Raw genomic sequence first — 22,760 nt, forward strand, 5'->3', positions numbered from 1 at the left:
ATCCGCCGGGCGGATCACTCAGAAAAAGCCGTATCAGTCTGCAGACAGACTGTACACACGCCGGACTGTCGTTGGAACGCCCACCCAGCAGGAGGCGACGACGGACCCGTCGTTGCCTCCAGTCCGGCATGTGTACGGACCTTAATCCTTAGCATGTCATGGGAGGTGTATTTAACAAGCATCAGGAGTAATCAAGCTTTATATCATTGCACTAATTCAACATAAAATGCCACTTGGGTTCACAGAAAACCGGCCATGGCTTTCAAGACGTTTGATTTATAAGGTGCATTTCCTGCCCATGTCCGCCGACTGCCAGCTGACAATAGAAATCGAGCCCAATGTCGATTAACGTGTAACTGATGAAAAAATTTAAATGTACCAGAAGGGTACTTACCATAGTAGAGGGAAGCCTCTTTATCAGGGTGGACAAGCTTTGTAAGGATCAGGCCCGCTGCTACTGCAGCTCGTGCCATCTCTCCCAGCAAAAGAATGGCAGAGAAAGATTGGGTATAATTCACCCTATCACACTCTCCAGTGGCAATCTCCCTGGCAACATGTGACAATCTGCTACATCATGACATCAGGTCACATGACAGCGCCGTTACCATGTAGATCACAGCTGGAGAGTGTGATAGGGCGAGTTGGCTGTCTTGTACATGCCCTGCACGTATCATTCCAGGTACGGCAGGAGGGAGAAGGGGAGAGGAGCAGAAGCTGGCCCTCTATCGACAGGCCAGCTTTGTAGCGCCCGCAAGCCATAGTCTACTCTAGCTCCTCCCGAGACTCCCCCTGTCATTCCTCACCCTTTCAGTGTAGGGACCACCGGACAGTCTGTGGACAAGAGGTTGGCCGCACTACGCTGATGGTTTAGGCTGTGCTCTAGCACAGAGCAAAACATGGTAAGCTTGTTCCACTGAGCCAGAGCAGCACCTCCTCACTACTGCACAGTTGCAAGCCATCCTGCTCAGATCAGCTGCGCTTATTCATACTCTTACAAGAGTGTGCCTGCAAACTTCAGAGGGTCCAAGTGTTGAATCCCAGGGCTGTGGAGTCGGAGTCATGGAGTCGGAGTCGTGGAGTCAGGCAATTTTGGGTGCCTGGAGTCGGAGTCGGGAAAAAATGCACCGACTCCTAATGAATTTGTAACTGTAATTAAAATAAAAAATATGATAAAATGTTCTATTTCTCAGATAATAGTCATTAAAAATAATGTATATATACACAGTAATAGCTGTGCTTAGTCCACAAAAATGAAATAAACCAATCAAAATTAGTTACTTGTGCTGCTTCAATAAAGCAGTCCCCATATTTTTAAGGTCAGATATACATATCTGATTGTGACTGTATATATGATGTGTACACAGGAATCTCTTATATATACTAAACAACATCTATGCTGTAAGAATAAAGCCTGATGTGTAGCTGTGTCACTAATAGAGATGGTCAACGAGATGGAAATAATTCTGCATTGATGCTGATTTATGCAAATGTATGCACTCCCTTTGCTGATGAAATCAAATAATTTGATATGTTGTTAAAATTTGGTTTGGTGACTACAAATGAAAGGGTAACTGAGACGGATGAAAAGTAAAGTTTTATACATACCTGGGGCTTCCTCCAGCCCCCTTCAGGCTAATCAGTCCCTCGCTGTCCTCCACCACCCGGATCTTCTGCTATGAGTCCTGGTAATTCAGCCAGTCAGCGCTGTCCGGCCGCATGCCTCTCCCACAGCCAGGAACATTCTGCACCTGCGCAATAGTGCTGCACAGGTGTAGTATGCTCCTGGCGGCGGAGTGTGTGCATGCGCACTACGCCTGACTGGCTCAAGTACCTGGACTCATAGCAGAAGATCCAGGTGGCGGAGGAGGACAACGAGGGACTGATTATCCTGAAGGCGGCTGGAGGAAGCCCCAGGTATGTATAAAACTTTAATTTCATCTGTCTCAGGTTTACTTTGTTACACAGTAGTACTATACTCTACATATGCACTCCCCACAGAGCTGCAGGGAATCCACTGAGAATGCTGTGCACATTGAACACAGAGGTGTTGTCTGTTTACAATCTCCTCATTCCCCTGCAGAGTACCTGCACATCATTCTTACATGTACCCACACTTACACTGCCTAGGGCCTGATAGATGTTCTTTGTTCCGGTTTGTACCTTTTACAAGTACTCTTACCAAGGACTAGTTTTAGTCTAAAGGGAATAAATATAGTAGTCTACATATCCTTCACACTTCAGTTGTCTTGTAAAATTCCTAAGCGTTGGCAGTTAAGAGACGAATTTCATGTTACATACTTTTAATCAACAAAATTGTAATATGCAAATTAGAGGAGTCGGAGTCGTGGAGTCGGAGTCGGTGGAATCCTAAACTGAGGAGTCGGAGTCGGTGGATTTTTGGACCGACTCCACAGCCCTGTTGAATCCCACAGGCTTGCTTTAATTACTTCCTGTAAAATGTTTATAGATATCCTATTTGTGCACCAATTAGTGCAAATATGAGATTTAACCTCCACGGCACCATGATTATTTCTGGATTTTAGGGTCTGAAAGTGGTGCAATTTTTTCACAAGCTTTTAGACCCTAAAAAAAAAAAAATCATACTGCAAGATAGATCTGTGGCAAATCTGCACGTTACTTACCTCCCATGGATACAGCACGGGGTTACTGCTCTGAGCTGCGGATTTCCGGCCCGAGCCTGACTCGGTGTTACCAATAAGGAGGTTAATAAAGGTCCACCCTGCTAAAATGCACTTGCACCATGGGCTCATTTTAAAGAGACTAACAAAATGTTCAGCCTTATTTCTTCTATCCTATAAGTTCCTATACCTGTTCTAATGTGGTCTGTCTTAAGGTGGCCATACACTCGTTAGATTAGCAGCAGATAGATCATCAGATAGATTTTCTGATCTGATGTGTTTAGGAACATTTTTTTACTAGGAACAGATTTCCAAGAGATTTCAGTATGAAATCTTGCCATCAGACTTCCATTAGGTCCAATTCAAATTAATAAGCAATCTCATCAGATCGTCCTAGATTTTCCAGAATGTCAGATCGATCGAAATTGGCCACAAATCGATCGGGCAATTGATTTCGATCGATTGGCCGCATGTATGGGCCCCTTTATTGCAGTCTTTCCTAGTTGCACAGTGGCTGTATTATCTCTGTTATATAATCTAATCATCTTTGCTTTGTCGGCTTAGGCAGGAATGTGCTGCTCTGCTGTGATAGGTAGAAGTTATACACCCTCTCCGCGCCCCCTGCAGGCTCTGTATTAGTCAGACTGAGCTTCACTCAGCCTATCACATGCTGGTTAGCAGCCATGTTTTGTTTGTAAACACTGCCTAAAACTGGCAATTACAAGCCAGGATTGCAGCAGGGAGTGGCAGAAACAGCAAAGAAGGGCCCAGGAGAACATAATGAATAGAATGGTATGCTTTTTTTATTGTAAGAATTTTAGAGTACAGATTCTCTTTAACCCTTCAATGCATTAGACTCAGTATAATTCATAGGTTAGATGTCAAACTCCAGTCCTCGAGAGCCATATCCATGCCAGAGTTTAGGATGGAATGAGAATGTGTTTTATTTGATGAACTGCAACCTGATTCAGTCCCATCAACTAATTCAAGTTATGCCAAAAGTATGTGAGGACCCCGGCCCTTGAGGACTGGAGTTCAATATCTCTGGTCCAGAGGCTTTCCTTATCCTCCTGCAGCCTACCATTCCAGTGCATATTCAACAAGAGCTTGTCAAAATGTTTCTCAGGGCCTCGTTCCTGCCGTGGACAAGTGCATCCAAACAGGGCATGTGCGAGTAAAGCAGGCCATACACTGGCGCGATTCGCTGCCGTTTCGACAGCAGATTCGATAATGGGATCGAATCTGCTGCCAATCGTTCGCGGTAAACACAGCCGCCGATCCGATTTCCTCCCAAAATCGGATCGGTCCGTCGATCGCGCCGTGCGGGAAATTACCCTCGATCGCCCGCGGGTAAAGTGTGCGTCGCTAGCGGCGGCCGATCCGATCAAGTATACATTACCTGAGGCTGGCTCCCGGGCGTCTTCTCCGCGCTACACGGCTCTGTTCCGGCTCCATCCATCCCGGCGCTTCCTGTGTCACTGCAGTGACCAGGAAGTTCAAATAGAGGGCGCTCTATTTGAACTTCCTGGTCACGGAGTAACACAGGAAGCGCCAGGATGGAGCCGGAACAGAGCCGTGCAATGCGGAGAAGATGCCCGGGAGCCAGCATCAGGTAATGTATACGGGGGGGGGGGGGGGGACAGGCGGCAGGAGCAGCTCAGCAGATGGTGAATCGGTTTCAGGCTGAAATCGATTCACAATCTGTTTGCAGTAAAGGCAGCCATATGATCCCTCTCTGATCAGATTCGATCAGATAGGGATCTGTCAGCTGGTCGATCTAATGGCACATCGACCAGTGTATGGCCACCTTAAGCGGCCGACGAACACAGTGTATCCAGTGCAGGAGACTTAGGCGCACAGGGAGTAACTTCGGCGCTGTCAGAAGACAGAGCTGAAGTTACTTTTAAAACACAATAATTCGGCTTCCAGCGATTGCTGGAAGCTGAATTATATTATTTCCCACTATCCACAGTGGCCTGGAAGGGGAATAGTATTTAATATGGCCGGGACTTGTGCAGCAGCAGGATCAGCTATATACCAGCTGTATCCTGCGCCCAAGTCTCCTGCGCAGATTCCTCTCATACGCAGCGGCCAGTAAAGCTTTTCTTCCTTTTGTGCACAGGCGCTTTGTTTTACTGTGCAAGCATCTACAAGCAGATGGTCCAGAATCAGTGCCATGCCATTATATCCGGTCATGTTGGAACAGCTGGTGCCCAAATCCACCATGCTTCCTTCTCTATACAGCGCTGCTCATTGCAATACGTTGCACTTTTTTATTGTCAGCCTAGGGTTCAAGTTCAACTACTAGATGACATTCTCTCCATATTTAAAATTTGCAACTTGAATATATCCGAAAATAAAAAGACTTTATTAGCAACTCCACTACAAAACAAACCCCAATTAAAATTCTGGTGACACTCACTGTTTTTCACGTGCATTAGACTTGGTCTGGGCAGCATGGACAATTTCACCATGCACAAGTTCACCATGCTCAGCAGAACAGGATGGAAGAGAATATGCTGCAGACCCAGACAGACAATCCAACATCGTGTGCTTGTAGATCTATTGTAGACTAGCAAGAGGGGTGGCTATAATATACAGATACTACACAGAACAAAAATGATTTTAAAGAAGGAAGCCAACAGGGTCCATGTTAAAGGAAAACTGTAGCAAGAGGGCTGTGGAGGCTGCAATATATATTTCATTTTAAGCAATAACAGTTGCCTGGCATTCCTGCTGATCCTCTGCCTCTAATACTTTTAGCTATAGACCCCGAACAAGCATGCAGCAGATCAGGTGTTTGACATTGTCAGATCTGACGACATAAGCTGCATGCTGGTTTCTGGTGTTATTCAGACACTACTGCAGCCAAATACATCAGCAGGACTGCCAGGCAACTATTATTGCTTAAAAGGAAATACATATGGCAGCCTCCATAGCTTTCTTGCTACAGTTGTCCTTTAATCAAATTATTATCACAGGTCACACTCGAGTCTGTGATCCCAGCCCTTACTGTTCTGGTGAGGATCCTATCCTGGTGCCATCTTTCCTAAATTCGACTAGGTTGTAATTAAGCTATTCCTTGCTGTCAAAAGAAGAAGAGTCTTCCAAGTGGAAATTTATGTCCGGTAACCAGGAATTTGTATCAATTTATATGAATAAAATGCATTTATGCATGTTCTCCTTGACTCGATCCCCCGCTATTGTCGAGTCATCTGGCAGGTCATCGGACCTGTCGGATATTATCAATCGAGCCATCAGCGGCCTGATTGATAAAAGGGACAAACGCTCCATGTATGCCCAGCATTATATCAGAGGCTTTCCTTTGCCTCCTATCCTAGATTTATGGCAGAAATAATGACGAAGTAACATTTGAGCCAGGGAAAATCTGAAGGGCATTGGTAGCTTAATGCTTGGTTCCCACAACACAGAAAGCAGATCCTATTGTAAAAAAAAAACAAAAAAAACCCGATCACTATACCGTAAATGCAAAGTTCCGACCAGTTACGTTTTCCCGACGAGTGAATGCGTTGCGTATAGACACTTATGGTGCAACGCATCTGCCCTAGACACTAAAAACGGAGCACACACTGAACTGGTCCACTTATAGGAGAGCTGAAGTGGGAACAGAGCCTGAGGCCCAGTTCACAGTGGTGTCTTGCAACAGCTGCTTTCTAATGCTGGGAATAGACGGTACGTTTGTACAGCTCGATAATGCCGCCCACTCGTCCCCGCACGTGCCTGGATCGATTCCGCTTCTCTAATCTTCTGCTAGTTTTCCTTATCTTTTCCCATTGTCCCGCCAGCTGTATCAAGCGCGGAATCGATCCGGCGGGTGATCGGACATGTCGGAATTTATCAATCGAGCCATCTAATGGTACCGTCTATTCCCAGCATAACCGCTTACCATACTGCAATGGCACCCCCTATGCAACATTCACAGTGCAGCAGGTAGTATGGAAGCCAACTGCATGCAGTGTGTTAACACTAAACGCACGCATTAACCAGTACAAAGAATCACACTTTTCATTGACTATGTGATGCAACACGGCCATAACGTACGGTATTACCTTTTCATTCCATTTCAGTTATACAGGGAACAAAGCAACATCCCCTAAGAGCTATGCAATATAATACGACAGACATTACTTGCGTTGAAATGTCTACCCAAGTTCCTACTAGGGTGTCACATTATAACAGTCACACTGAACGACTTGAGCAGCAACTCTAGTGCTAGAAACCTAAAGCCTAGATCTAGTAAGATTTTCACGCAAATGCAGCCAATACTCTCCTCTCATATGGCTGAAGGGGATTTATGAATGAGGCAACTCACTGCAATGATGAATGCTGCCTAAACAATGCCCAGGAGACATTAAGTCACATCTGCCACATGCAGAAGAGCTGGTGCAAACACTCAGCTCAGATCACTCGTCTAACCAGTTTGGAGTGACGTTCTTTTAGTCAAATGCTCAAAAGAACCCCATCTGGGGGTGCAATTCCGACAACAGCAAGTTTTATTGATTGCTTGAGAGGTACTAACAACCAATGAAGCAGTTCAATCACTTGCAAACGTAACTCATATGGCCAGCGTAAGGCCTCTTTTAGATGGGAAGCTGAACTGTGTGTCTGCCAGCGCAATTTAAAATGCAGCCGAACTGCAGCAGTAGTAACACCATGTGTGTTTACCCAGCAGCAGAGGAGATTTGACTATTGGGTACTGAGGGACAACAAGCATCCAGCCTGTCAGTAGCCAATCTGAAAGAGGCCTTACACTACAACCACCACAAGCTGGACAAATGATAGGTTTAGAGCTCATGGTGTAAGATGCAAAACAGGAGACCTGTGTGACTAATTCTCAGTGGCTAAGCAGATACATTGGCTGCATCTACTGGTCACTAAGCCAAAAGTTCAAGGGGGAGTCCTGTACAGACATTGACTAGTGATGCCTTCTGTTTTGGGGAGGGGGGGGGTTGCAGACGAATATGGCCACACGTGCGCAGTAAGCCAGAACTGCTTGAGCATAAGCAGCTCCATGTTACTGTAGAGGCACTGCCGCATTTGGAACAGTAGAGCAGTGGACCTCAAACTAAGGCCTGCGGGCCGAATGTGGCCCCCTTAGGCCACACACACACACACACACACTGTATTATAGATGTGGTCAGCTACTTCTTCAAATATTAGTGGTCTGCATATAGAATGCAATAATTTGCTGGTTTCCAATCAAATTCCACATCAGGCGACACTGTTGTCCAAATGGACTGCAGGCTGTCACCTGGGTATGCTTCACTATCCGGCCCACAAAGACTTCAAGATCATTTCATGTATACTCCGGCCCCCTAGCAGTCTGAAGTATGTTGACCCGACCCTCGACCCAAAACGTTTGGAGAACCCTGCAGTAGAGGACCACAGCGCCAATCAGCATGAGCTGATGAGCAGCATTGGGGGATAGGAGGACAGCCTCATTAGGATCCACTCTTCTTAGGAAAACATCTTTTTTACAATGTTTGGCCTCAGGTCCACTTTAGTAAGTATGCTGACGTGATTGTGTCCAAGATTTACTTGCAAACCTGAGTCATTTACACGGGCTGCTGACCTGAAGTTTGCCGCAGCCTCCCATCACTAGTCATTTTTCTCATGTATGGTAAGAATTCACTCAGGGTGTTGCATCATACATTAGATGTTCTCATGCAGAAAGCACCAGTCACTAAACAAGCACACGTTTAGAAGGTATTCACCACCCTACATCAGGGCTGGACAAATCCCAAGAAACAAGAAGCAAAAGACTTTTTAAAAACAAACCCTGTTAAAACTTTCAGTGGGCACCTCTTATTTTGAGTTTCTCTACATGTTGAGTGAACCACCTCCTGAAAACTCCCAGCCGTCTCCAGAATACCCTAAGAACGGATAAACGTGCCTGCAGAGATGATCCAACGAGCCATGCGCGAGTGATGTTATATACGGCAGGGGAGCGGCACAAACAATGGGGTAAGTAGGTCCATCGGGCAGATCACTCGCGGGTTTGAAAGTCGCTGGCTATGGTAGTCACGCCTGTTTGTCGACTGAGGCAGTCGTTAGACACCGTTATGTGTATGAGGCTTAACCTCCTTAGCGGTATGCACAACAATGTCGGGCATACTGCTCTGTAACCCCAGGAGTCCCCCATAAATAAATAATTGTCCCTAATGGCTGTAAATCATCTAGCTAGCACTAGGCTAGCTAGTGCAAGTGTCGGGCACCCCCCGATCCCCGTTTATACGTTACCCCCCTGGATCCAGCGATCGCGCAGCTTCCCGGGATACAGCTCCGGTCTCTCTATGGGGAGGATCGGGTTTGCACATGACGTCGGCGACGTCATCTGCGATCCTCCCCATAGTGAAGACTGGAGCTGTCTAGGGAGGCTGCGCCGATCGCTGGATCCAGGCTGGGTAATGGATATATCGGGGGAGCTGCGGCGATCGGGAGATGCCGGAGACTTCTTCTAGCTAGCCTGGTGCTAGTTACAGTCATTAGGGACAATTATTTTAAAATTGGGCACAAAGTAACAAAACCTCCTGAGCGGCGTAACGCTCAGTAGGTTAGAGGGAAGATCCAAGAAGAAAAAAAAATAAAAAAAATCTACTTACCTGGAGCTTCCTCCTGTCCCTCACCGCAGCTCCTGGCTCCCCTCCATTGCACATGTTAACCTAACCAGGAATGCATTTTCTACACCTGATACACGGCTCGGAGCGTTCTGCGCAGTCGCAGAAATACTGCGCCTGCACTGAACACTTAAGACCGTGCGATGACAAGCACCGCTCGCACAGGCACAGAAAATGCCAACCTGGCGAGGTTGACATATCAGGGGAGGAGGCGAGGGACATAGCTGCCAGGGGCTGGAGGAAGCCCCAGATAAGTAGAATATTTTTTTTCTTGGATCTTCCCTTTAAGAAACACAGGGTCAAGGGGACAGGCACGTAATTTAAATTATTCAAAGGAAATAAATATGGCAGACTCCATATCACTCTCACCTCAGGTTCTCAAAAAAATACTAACCCATCTATGTGTACATGGGTGCCCATTTTCTCTAACCACATTTAAGTAACCAAATTGATGGTTTGTGATCATTTTGTGCAATCATGAGGCAATGGGCAAATGAACTGTTCTCCCATGCAATGTTTTGGACGACAATTCTCTCATGCATGTGCAAAGGTTTAATAAACCCAAGATCTTTAAATTTCAGTCTCTGAACTGAAGCAGCAGGTGTTGCAAAGTAACAGAAGGCATATGGAAACCGTGCCAAATGCTCTACTTGATTTGTTCCAGATGGTCTTATATTAGATAAGAACATTTTGGTGCATCTTCATTCCAATCTCCCCCACAGTGTTAAGGGTATTCAAGTCTGAGGGAAATGAAAACCGAAAGGGATATACATAAGCCTTTGTTCACAACATAAACCAGGTTCACAAACATGCTTTTGGACGCAAATCATATGCATAACGGGTTAAAATACCGGTACCTGCCAATAATGTGTTTTAAAACAAAAACATACTGGGTAACAAAAACAGACAGGCAACAGGTCCTGAGCAGAGTCCATATTTACTAATTTACAAGATAGCTGCTACCAGCTGAATGCCTGCTGTGGGCTAGACCAATCCCTGTAATCAGGTAGGCAAGAAATCAGAATAAAGGTGGCCATACATCAGGCGAATTGGCGGCCGATTGGCCATCCAATTAGGTTATTATAATCTAAATGGATGAAAATCGGAACAGCCAAGCGCATGCCCAACCGACAATGCGAATCATTTTGGGACACAAATCGGACGCATTCTCGATCGCGTATGCTGCAAGATGTTGCTTGATCGGGTGTGCAGCAGTAATGGTGTGCAATTTCCTAACGACTGACGAGTGCAACAAAACCCCTGATGCTGCCCCCAATGTAAATGTCCCCCTGTGCAAATGTATACATTACCTCTCCGCAGCTTGTCCCCTGCTGGCTTCCGGGATTCAGTCTCTGCACACACGCGCTCCCCACGTGGTTTCCTAGTAAGGGCGAACACCTGCCGTCACACACGTGCATCCTTACTAGGAAACCACGTGGGGCGCATGTGTGTGCAGACACTGAACCCCAGAAGACAGCGGGGGACAAAGAGGTGGTGTATGGGCTGCTGACAGATCTCTCTCATCAGATTCACTGAGAGAGATTTGTCTCTTGGTCGAAGCTGCCCATACTGTTAGATGTATGGGCACCTTAACGGCTTGTTCACACTAAGAGCATTTTTTTGTTTTTTAAACCGATGGCGATCTAAAAAAAAAAAAAAAGCAACATCGCCTTAAAAGCGCTTCTGCAATGTTGCTCCATGTAATGCTGGGTACACCATCCGGTTTCCCGCTCGATCGGGATAGATTCGACTATTTCCGACGTGCTCGATTCGGGCTTCGATCTTTCCTGCTGTCGATTTTGCATACTTAACGCAAATCGACAGCAGGAACGTTTGAAGCCCGAATCGAGCACGTCGGAAATAGTCGAATCGATCCTGATCGACCCGCGGATCGAGCGGGAATACGCATGGTGTGTACCCAGCATAAGTGTTCTCACATGAGCTTTCTAGCTATTCTATCCAGATGATGATCTTTCTATCCAATTGCAAACGCAGCTCCTGCACCATTTTCAGAGCGTTTGCAATTCAATAGAAAGGATAGGAAATGTCCCTAAGCGCTTTGAAAAAGCAATTTCCCGAGCACTTTTAATAAATAAATACATTGTATTTATTAATTTACGGGGCAAAGAGTTCACTTGCTTTAAGACCCGTACACACGCCTGACAAAGGCGGCTGATAACCACCTCAGCCGGTAGGTGTATACAGGTATGTACAGCAGCCGCCGACCTGTGAGCGATCCACCTGATGGATCAACTCACCCCTGTGACAGCCCATCGCATTGCCTGCGCCACTCCCCCGCGTGACTTCACACATGCGCTGCTCAGTCATCCCTCCGCATAGCAACAGAACGCATTGTTAGCTACATAGTTGACATACGACTGTACAGGCCAGCCAGCGATGTCGCCCAAGGGGTTCAGATCCCGATCCCTGACAGGCAAAGTCTGTGCGCACCTTATAATACATGTCTGATTGTTCTAGCGTGTGATGGTACTTTTCCTGTTTGTAAATGTGTTAGACGCCAAGCTCAAAATCAATCTTTCTTTGGATCGGAAATACTGGCTCTTGTTCCATGTTTACGTCCTTTCAATGAATTTTCCAGGGCTGTGGAGTCAGAGGAATTTTGGGCACTTGGAGTTGGAGTCGTAGTCGGATGATTTTTGTACAAAATCCACATCCCTGTTAAGTATTAGACTAAGGAGTCTGAGCCATTTTGGGTACCCAGAGTTGGAGTCGTGGTTTTATAAACGGAGGCGTCGGAAGATTTTTGTACCGACTCCACAGCCCTGGAATTTTCTGTCCATATCTACCGGTAATTGGAAGAAAAAAAAAAAAAAAGAAATCTGATCAGGATTGTGAAAAAAAAATGTCATGTGTGTATATTAGCTTTCTTCTATAGCTGATCAATTTCAGATCCGAATAGCAATCTGATTACTTGCTCTGAAGTTGAAATTGCAGTGTACAAGGCTTTGAAGGACAACTGAAGTGAGAGGGATATGGAGGCTGCCATTTTAAGCAATACCAGTTGCCTGGCTGTCCTGCTGATCCTCTGCCTCGGGCCATCCACCTACCAATAAAAAAAAAAATTTAAAAACACCCTTGTGTATTCCCAGCATAATACTTTTAGCCAGAGATCCCAAACAAGCATGCAGCAGATCACATGTTCCTGACATTGTCAGATCTGACTAGATTAGCTACATGCTTGTTTCTAGTATAATTCAGACACTACAGCAGCCAAAAAGATCAGCAGAGCTGCCAGGTAATAGAGATGTCAGCGTTCAGGAACCGGTCGCTGGCGAACCCCTCACTCTGTACTACTTCCAGGTTGCTATGACCTGGAGTATTTGTGCTGTGCGCGTCCTTGATCGCACGCCTGTTGCCTGGCTTTTTCTGCGCACGTGCATGACGTCACGCTCATGCGCAGTGTCTGGCAAGAGGCGCGCGATCAAGGACGCGCACCGCCGGCCCAGCGCAGCCGTACTACTCCGGGTCATGAGGACCCGGAAGTAGAATTTGCCCATAGAGATTCGCTAGCATCTACACCAGGTGACTGTTAGTGATTAACATAAATATTCTCACGCTACAGCTATCCTTTAAAGGGGAACTGAAGAGAGAGGTATATGGAGGCTGTCATGTTTATTTCCTTTTAATCAATACCAGTTGCCTGGCAGCCCTGCTGATCCTCTGCCTCTAATACTATTAGCCATAGCCCCTGAACAAGCATGCAGCAGATCAGGTGTTTCAGTGGTTCAGACTTATAAGTCTGATCTGACAAGACTAGCTGCATGCTTGTTTCTGGTTTTAATCAGATACTACTGCAGAGAAATAGACCAGCAGGGCTGCAAGGCAACTGGTATTGATTAAAAGGAAATAAGCATGAAAGCCTCCATATACCTCTCTCTTCAGTTCCCCTTTAAAGCAAACCTGTGATGTTTGCGACCACCTTAGATACTTACCTGGGGAGAGGGAAATCTCTGGGCATTTGTGTAAAAATGCTGGGAAGTTTGGGTGCAGAGTGAAACCGAAATTTCCAGGTGGCGTAGATTACTATCCCCCTTCCAGGCCACCATGGAATTAGGGGTAAGATTCAATTCTGCTGCCAGCTATTGCTAGTGGCTAAATTGCACTTTTTTTTCAAAATTTAGAGACTTCGCCTTTTGCCAGAGTTCACAGTACTGTCTATGGCAGCGCCCAAATGTCTGGTACCCTTTTTACACGTCTCGAGCATCTGGATCCTCCAAAGGCTTCCCTCGTCTTCGTGCACCTATATGCGGCTACACTGCACCTGCGCAGAAGAGGGACCTGCTAGGGCTTGGCAGAAAAAGCAGAGTCCAGCCAGTTCCATACTACTGCCTATGCGCAAGCAGTTGATAAATCGTTCTAGAATGAGAAAGCGCTGGAAAGGGGGCCTTGGAAGCCACTAGAAGATCCAGAGGCTTCCCTCTTCAAGGAGAGCCCCCATTGGAACCCCCCAAATAGGTTCCTTTTAAGCATGGATCACACTGGGCTGTTTGTGGTCTAAGCCATCCTGGTAAAGAACACAGCAACTGTTACCTAGATAGATAAATTGTGGGAAAATGGCGAGTACACTCAGTTACAGATAAAAGTTGAATTTCTGTATAGGTCAGGCCTTCCCAGTTCCTTGCTCCCAACCCTGCCAAGGCACATAGCAGCCACACTTCCCACCACATCAGGAAGCCCCTAAAGCTTGGCATACACACCTACTTTTCCAGCCAATTCGATCACTTTGGAAATGCAAAGTTGTGCAGAATCCCTGCACACAATTTTGAGTGGCTTAATGCAACTTTTCTATTCTGTAACAACTGTAAACCTGGCCATACTTTCCAATTTTTCTACGTTTATCAAAATCATTTGGGGGGGGGGGGGGGGGGCACATATCTAGTGGCTGCATACTTCTGTTTTGGATTGAGGAAGTGCTTTTCATACAATCACAAGTGTAAAGTGTATGAACAGCATAGACAGGAGACTTCTAGCAAGAATGCACTTTTAATTCTGGTACAAACCATGCATTTTCCTGTCAAATATTCTGGTCGGATTGATCGTTTCCATCGAAAATGGGATTAATCTCTTGCAGTAGTGATCTGAAAACTGACCCCGTTCTTAATCAGGAGCCGATCAAACATGACACGAATTATCGATCTGACCCATCAATCTGATAGGAAATTGTATGGTGTGTACCAGGCATTACTGGGAAACCAAACAAGCACCAAATCATCCCAGTAATGACTAAGTAGAAAAAATAAAAAACCCTACATATTTCAACCTAAAATACTTGTTTTACCTATTTCAAATGTAATTAAGGTAAATTGTTAAAGAATAAATAAAAAAGTGTCATATTTAAAAAAACAGAAAAAAATATTTTAAGTGCCAAACGAATAAGTTTATTACATAAACTAAATCCAAACATTAGAAATTATATGCAATAACGATTCACAGGCAGCAGCAAAATGACATCTACATGAGCTTTACATGAATGATTAAACACAAGCAAACTCAACAAAACACATTTTTTTAAAAAAAGTGTTGGCTCTTTATTGTGACCATGAATAGGTTTGCAGATTGTCGAACATGCATATACTACACAGTGTTTACATAGCATTTACATACAACATACTCCAATGTTTACAAATAATGATAGCAACACAGCTCATTTTCCTTACACATAATAGAAAAAGTCCATCGCAATGCATGGAAAACAGATAAATCACTTAAAACCGCATACCAACCAGGGGATTCACACGGCTCTGGCGCAGAAAGCCAAGCTTAGTCATAACACGCACAATATTCCCCTTCCTGTGCAGCAGTAGCTCAGATTTACGCTCTTTACGCAAACCTCTGAGAATACCAATTCTACACAGCCTCACCTCAGGCTGCCACTGCACATACTTACGCAAAAGTCCTAACAATCTCCGCCTATTCCTGGAGAAAAGCTTTCTGACCCCGCCTCCTACCTCACGTCATTTACGCAAGTAGGCAATCCAGGGTCTAATCACGTCAACAGCGCAACTCCCGCCACCATACAAGCTATTCCATGCCAAGTCTGCCAGGGCGACTTTCTCGCCTGTCGCTCCAAAGCTCCAACCTGAGCCAATAGCAGACACCTCAATTCCACCACAGCCTCGACCATAACAGAGGCAGGAGTTACGTAAACTGCGTAAAAGCGGGGCTTTCCCGGCACTGGCACTATAATGGCTTCCTTCGACATTACACACCCCACTTCCGCACCCTACATAATAAAAATCACCCACACTATGTACGCAAACGGCGCAGAGCATCCACAGATATTACGTAACTCCTCCCTCTCTCCAAACTCCCCTGGTTACGCAATGCGGGCCCGGCGTATCCCGCAGCCGTGAATAGCAGTAGCTCGCTGCCCGACGCTCACCTTCAAGGCCTCTTCTGGAGGCGGTGACTTGTCGGGAAGCCGAAGGGTCCGGTAACTGCCGCAGACACTCACAGACACGGGATAACGCCGCTATCACCGACAGGGATTAATGGAGACGCACCGAGAGCGCACTCCCTCGGCTCCTTCCTCACACAGCGCCGCCGCTACGCACCGTGACGTCACACGCATACTCCCACGTCGTTCTCGTACCGCCCCTGCTACTTTGTTGTTTTTGCGCCTGCTCGGAAGAGGGAAAGCCCCGCCCTGTTAGAGCCTCAGCTTTGAGGAAACAAATAAGACACGCCCCTTGGCATGGATTGTCTGGCTTTTCCTGTAAGTGCGTTCCAGCGGCAATACAATTACAAGCCATGCCTGCAAGGTTGCTCGGACAGATATCTATCAGATGAGCAGAGTTGAGAAACAAGGTGGCCTTCCAGAGACAGTTGCTAGTCATGCACTATACAATATTTTTACCCAAATAATGTACAGACCAATTTTTAGCAAATAATCAAACGATCAGATAAATTTGATTCGAAGTAATATATGCATTGATTATTTCACCATCATCAATGAACCAATCTCTACACCAGCCTTTCTCAAACTTTGTAACCTGGAGGAACCCTGAACATTTTTTTTTGATCCGTGAAAATATTTTTGGGATATCAAGGGACCCCTGCATTTATTTAACAGGAGCCTTCAGTGGTTTTTACCTTATGCATCCAAGCAATTTTCACCTCCCATTCATTTGCCAATAACTATCACTACTTATCACAATTAATTGATCTATATCTTGTTTTCTCCGACACTAATTAGGCTTTCTTTGGGTGGTAAATTTTGCTAAGAATTATTTTTTATAAATGCATTTTAATGGAAATATTAAGAAAAATATTGAAAACAAATCATTATTTCTCAGTTTTCGGCCATTATAGCTTGCTACCATAATGGTAAACCACGTAATTTATTTGCCCATTTGTCCCGGTTATTACACAATTTAAATTATGTCCCTATCACAATGTATGGCGCCAATATTTTATTTGGAAACAAAGGTGCATTTTTACAGTTTTGTGTGCATCACTATTTACAAGCTTATAATTAAAAAAGTAATAGTAATATTCCCTCTTCACATGCATATTAAAAAAGTTCAGATCCTTAAGGCTAGTACACACTAGCAATTTTGATTCACCAATTATTGCTCAATTTTACCACCTCCATGTAGTATGAGGGCCAAACAGATTTTCAATTCTATGCAGATTATATAGGTAAATGGTCATACTACATGGAGGTGGTAAAATTGAGCAATCATTGGTCAATCAAAATTGCTAGTGTGTACTAGCCTTTAGGTAACTATTTATGTTTTGTTTTTGTTGTAATTTTTTTTTAATTAAAACATTTATTTGGGTATTTTTTGGAGTGTGGGGAGTAAACAGTTAATTTTAGATGTTATAAATTGTATTTATTTAAAAAAAAAATGTATGTACATGTAGTTTTACTATTTAACCACAAGATGGCCACACCATTTTTTTTTTTTTAGTCCTGTAAGCGAACGCTCTCGCTTACAGGAAGTATAGGGAGGACGGGAAACTTTTTTTTACTTTAGAAAGATCGCGGCTTCTGAAAGAGGCCGTCGGTTTTTCTAATGGGGACTTAGATCACTGAATGGGAACTGTGTTCCCATTCATTGATCTCCAGGCTAACGGGCAGCATTATTTTGACCCCCAATGCAGTGGTTTTTTTTACAGTATCCCCTATTTTAATTGCTCTATTATACTTCCCCCACACTGGGGAAAAATGCCAAGGAACCCCTGCAGAGTACTCAAAGAACCCTGGGATTCCAGGGAACCCTAGTTGAGAAAGCCTGCTCTACACCTATACATCATACCCGATTTAAAAAAAAACAGTTTCCCGATTGACAAAATTGATCAATTAACAATTGCTTTAAAGACAAATTTATTTTCTACCAATCCTTTCACAATTATCTGACTGCTCGAACAATTTTTTGTTAAAATTGGACCATTAGTGGCCACCTTATAGTGAACCTCTAATGAAAAAAACTGCGCCTGGGGAGTACTTACATCAGGAGGAGGAAGCTCCTCGATCCTAATGAGGCTTCCCCTGTTCTGTTGTGCATCCCCAATCCAGTGCTGGCACCCCCCGAAAATATGCCGATGCACGCAGGTGCAGTAGTGGCTGCAACACACGGCAATATTTACTTCTGTGATCCAGCACAGACGCAGTACCCCCAGAAATAGCCGAGCACGATCGGGTCACCTGCACAGTAGAGCAGACCCGATTAGGCTTGGCTATTTCCTCTGGAGCCCGAGCGGTAAGCTGCTAATGCGCAAGGCGCAAACTGTTCTGGGGACCCAGGGGTTGAAGTGGTTAGTGCGCCTGCAGGTAGCCAGCGCTGGATCGGGGATGCTAAGGAGGAGGAGGGAAGCCTCATTAGTATCCAGAGGCTAACCCCTTTCCAAGGTAAGTACCCCTAGGGGCACTTTTTTTTCCACTTCGGGTACACTTTAAAGCGAATGGGAATCGTACAAATAAAATAAGCCAGATACTTACCTAAAGAGAGAAAAGGCTCTGGGTCCTCTATAGCCTTCCCGCTGCTCTCGCAGTCCCCATTTCAGCGCTGCCTCCCCGGTAGAGATGGCTTGAACCTCCAATTTTAGGTTTGTGAACCTCGAACGCGAACTTTCGCAAAAGTATGCGAACTTCACGAACCGCTATAGTCTTCAATGGGCAGGCGAACTTTCAAAACTACAAGCACTAATTCTGGTCACAAAAGTGATGGAAAAGATGTTTCAAGGGGTCTAACACCTCGAGGGGGCATGGCGGAGTGGGATAGACGCCAAATGTCCCGGGGAAAATTATGGATTTGACGCACAGCAAAGTTTTAAGGGCAGAAATCACATTGCATTGCTAATTTGGAGACATAAAGTGCTTTAAAACATCTTGCGTGTGTATACATCAATCAGGTAGTGTAATTAGTGTACTGCTTCACAGTGACAGACCAAACTCACTGTGTAAAGCACCGCAAACAGCTGTTTGTTTGTGTAGTGACAGCCGTGCTGGACTGGTGCGCACCATGGCGAGAGTGCAGGCTATGGCGATTTTCAAGCCCATATGGTCGGGCTGAGCAGGGCCGGATTTGTACTCTTTACCGCCCTAGGCCCATTGTCATCAACCCCCCCCCCCTTTCCATCTGCTCTGCCCAACCTTCTAAAACATTTGGGGCAGGTCATGGGACATAACCTTTCTGAGGGGGGTTGCACGTTTCTCCCCATCCCAAAGGTTCCCTCCAGTGCTGTCCTGTAGCCACAGCTCAGGTAAAACTTCATAGTAGCACAGCAAAGCATGTTATTTTAAAGAAAACATGTAGTGAAAAAAATCTGCCATTGGGATATACTTACCTCAGGGGGGAAACCTCTGTATCCTAATGAGGCTTCCCCCATCCTTCTCTGCAGCCCAGATCCAGCGCTGCCCCCTCCCCACCCCCCTGCGAAATGGACACCATACTATTTACACTGTGAGCCTCATGCAGGCGCAGTGTCAGCTCCGTGCTCAGGCTCTGGCGTAAATAGTCGAGCCCGATTGGATTTGCTCTACAGCACCGACGCAAGCCGTCTGCACAGTAGAGAAGACCTGATCGGACTCGGCTATTTCTGCCAGAGTCCAAGAGGAAAGCAGCTACTGCACCTGCACTAGGTGCACTGTTCAGGGCGACTCAGCGGTGGAAGCTGTAGTGTGCCTGTGCAGAGTTTTCAGGGGGCCAAATCTGAATCAGGGATTCTAAGGAGGACAAGGGAAGCCTCATTAATGTCTAGAGGCAACCCCCTCCAGAGTAATATATCCCCCCGGGGCACTTTTTTCACTACAGATACTCTTTACTGCAGTGGGGTGCTATGTAGCAGCATACTTCTATACAACACTTAACATGTCACATGACATACAAGAATACCTGGGAGCTGTACAGAAGTATGCAGCATAAGGCCTGGTTCACATTGGCATAAAAAAATGCACTGTTAGTGAACGGTGACGGAACAGATCCTAACGGATGGTAACGAATCCAATTTGAACCTATGGATCCGTTCCCATTGCTCCTTTAGAATGGATCTGTTCCTCCGAACGTTCTGAAAACTTGGGTCTACAATTTTTCCAGATCAAAGAACACGTCACACTGACCATGTGCTAACGGAACAGATAAAATACTGATACCTTTAAAAACTTATCCTTTTTAGGCCTCTTGCACACTACATATGATTCAATTTTTTTTATACAATCCAATTTTTTATTCTGATTAAAAACGTACCAGCATGCAGTACTTTTTTTTTTAAATCGGAATAAAAAATTGGATCATATTAAAAAAAATCGGAATCGCATGTAGTGTGCAAGAGGCCTGCGACTGATACGATTTTACAGGGATCATTTTTTTATCTACAGTGTGAGCCGAGCCTTATGGCCCATACACACAGGGCACAACTGTCGCCACAAACACGTGGCACATGCATGTTGCGGCGACAGGTCCCCCGTGTGTATGACGCGCGTGCCATGAACTGTCGCTGGGAAGTGAAGTTGCAGTGCGATTGAAAAGTTCAATTGCCGGCAACTTCTGTCTCCGCAACGGTCGCTAGTCCGCCACGCGTACTGGGTGTATATGCGGACAAGCGACGGGAGACAAAGGCAAGTGAATGGAGCATCCAGCCGGGGGATGCTCCCTTCACAGACAACTTCCGCCGCGTCTCTGCCTTTCTGGCGAGACGTGTGGATATCGGTCACCGCCAGGGAACTATCGCTCCCTGGTCTAATTTGCTGGCAACAGCAGACAAGAGTACCTCGTGTGTACGAGGCTTTAAAGTGCCTATGAAGAACAGAGGAGAGTTTGGATCTACCCTGCCACTGGAGTAGGTAGAAATAATACCATGCTGTGCTGAATGTAGGGAGAGGATGTCAGTGGGGATGTCACGCACTGGTCTGTAGCTCTACAGCATTGTGCAGAAAATTAATTCGCACCAGGTGAACTTCTTACCAGTAACTGAGAAATGCGCTGTCCTGTGAGCCTCCCTTCCTGCCCAGAGGAACGTAAACGTACATTTTCTTTTTGTGGAGGTCTGCACCTCTGCCCTGGGATTACATTCATCACTCCCAGCGGCATAACAAAACCTCCCCACCACTATTCATGAGGAGGGAGTGCTGGGGAAGAGCAGACATCAATGAATACAGCAAATGCTAGTTAAGGCCCCGTTCACACTGCACGCGTTTCCAGCCGCGTTTTGGAAACGCGTGCAGGTGGCTGACACGCACGACATCAGACATTGCATAGAGTGCAATGTCTGATGTTCACACTGCATGCGTTCCGGACCTGTGCGGTCCGGGAACGTGTGCTGCACACATTTTTTGTAAAAACGCGTGGCTGTCCCATTCACTTTTCAGTGATGGGATCAGCCACGCAACGCACACAAACGCGGATGGCGTGCGTTCGTACGTGTTGCGTTCCGCATGCGTGCCCGTCCGCGTTTGTGATGTGAACGGGGCCTAACAGCGCAAGGAGCATGACAGCGAGACAAATACCAGGGGAAAAGCAGGGAAGTGCAGCTATATGTTACAGCTATGTGCAGATTGCATCAAGGGCTTGACAGAACGAGTTAACATAGTCCATACCGAACATTCAAGCTGATTTCCTGCACAATCTCCTGTATCCCCGCCCCTCCGAATTTCCGATAGGCAGGAGCAAGAAGGAGGGCGGGGATACAAAGGGCTGCGCTACTGCCATTGGTCAGACTGCTGGAAGCTGAAGTTTTATTTGTAAAGCCTCTTCTACAGCTTCCATAGGCTGATACTTAAGGGGGGCGGAGAGAATACCATTGAATGACAGCGGGCAGAGCTGCAATGATGCAGGCAGCCACTGCTCCTGTCATATTAGCAAAGATGCCCGCTTTGTCCCTGTCTGTAGCTGCCGCTGGTGCACACACAGGTATGCTACTATGTGCAGAGGAAAACAGCGGGCGGCTGCAGACAAACTGACACTGTATCATTGTGGACAATAGCATGGGCGGCCATTGGGACACTGCTGCCTGTTTTTAATCCACCCCTTCTTTGGCTCCGCCCTAGTCACGGGCCTATTCAGCCTGCCCACAAATCCGGCCCTGGGGCTGAGGTAGCTCAATGACAGAACAACAGTGACTGAGTGTCCAGCTGATCGAATTTGGTCTGTCCACAATGAAGCAACGACCTTATTATCTTGGGTGTGCCCCCCAACACACTCATATAGGTCATTGCTTCATTGTGATACGCAAGCCCCTTCACCGCGGCAAGGTAACGATCACGCAGGGGAACTGACACATGTACATGTCTTTTGTTTTGTTGTTGCAGCCACAGTGCAGCCAGAAAAATTAGGCAGGCATGTACACGCACCAGAAAAATTATTATAACGGCCGCTTCTAGCAGCAGCCTTAAAAATGTAGGAATCCACCTGGAGTTGGACACTGTTGGTGGTGGCGGAGAAGGCAGTCAAACGGCCTTCAGGCAGAAATGTTTTGTGGGGACCGACTTAGTCTTGGGACAGGCAGTCTCATGGCGTGCAGGAAGAGATGCTGTGTGTGGGGACTGACTTAGTCTTCGGGTGGGCAGGCCTGACGGTGCTTTGCAGACCAGGCATCCGTGGTCAGATGGACCCTTGACCCAACGCTGTGTGCCAGAGATGACACCACTTACCTTTCAACATCACGGTACAGTTTGGGTATCACCTTTTTGGAGAAATAATTTCGGCCTGGTATCTTCCACTGTGGTGTGTGGCTTTGCTTTTGTGTGCTGCTTTTCCTGAGGTGGTCATCCCATGACAGTTTGTGCTTTTACATCATGTGCCTTCGTAAGGTCGTTGTCCCTACGCGGGTCTTGGTCTTTTCACGGCTCAATTTTCGGTGGCAGAGAGTACAGGTGGCATCGCTCTCATCTGAGGCAGACACACACAAAAATGTCCACACCGCTGAGCCATGGGATGATGGCACTGCCGACTGAGTGTTAAGTGGGGTGCCAGAATCAGAGCAGGAGGAGGAAGAGATTCCGTGCAGAAGCTGAGGAAGA

At 46.1% G+C, this 22,760-nt stretch overlaps 1 protein-coding gene across 1 annotated transcript in view; it reads right to left on the bottom strand.

The window, feature by feature from the left end:
* Positions 1-15,872, bottom strand: part of BRD4 (bromodomain containing 4) — a 128,041-nt gene extending 112,169 nt beyond the window's left edge. Inside the window, exon 1 of the mRNA XM_068274574.1 lies at positions 15,681-15,872. The gene's annotated coding sequence lies outside the window, so the exon portion shown is untranslated. The remainder of the gene's footprint in view (positions 1-15,680) is intronic.
* Between the last annotated feature and the right edge of the window lie 6,888 nt (positions 15,873-22,760).

This window comes from Hyperolius riggenbachi, chromosome 3 (genome assembly GCF_040937935.1).
Source record: "Hyperolius riggenbachi isolate aHypRig1 chromosome 3, aHypRig1.pri, whole genome shotgun sequence".
Classification (NCBI taxonomy): Eukaryota; Metazoa; Chordata; class Amphibia; order Anura; family Hyperoliidae; genus Hyperolius; species Hyperolius riggenbachi.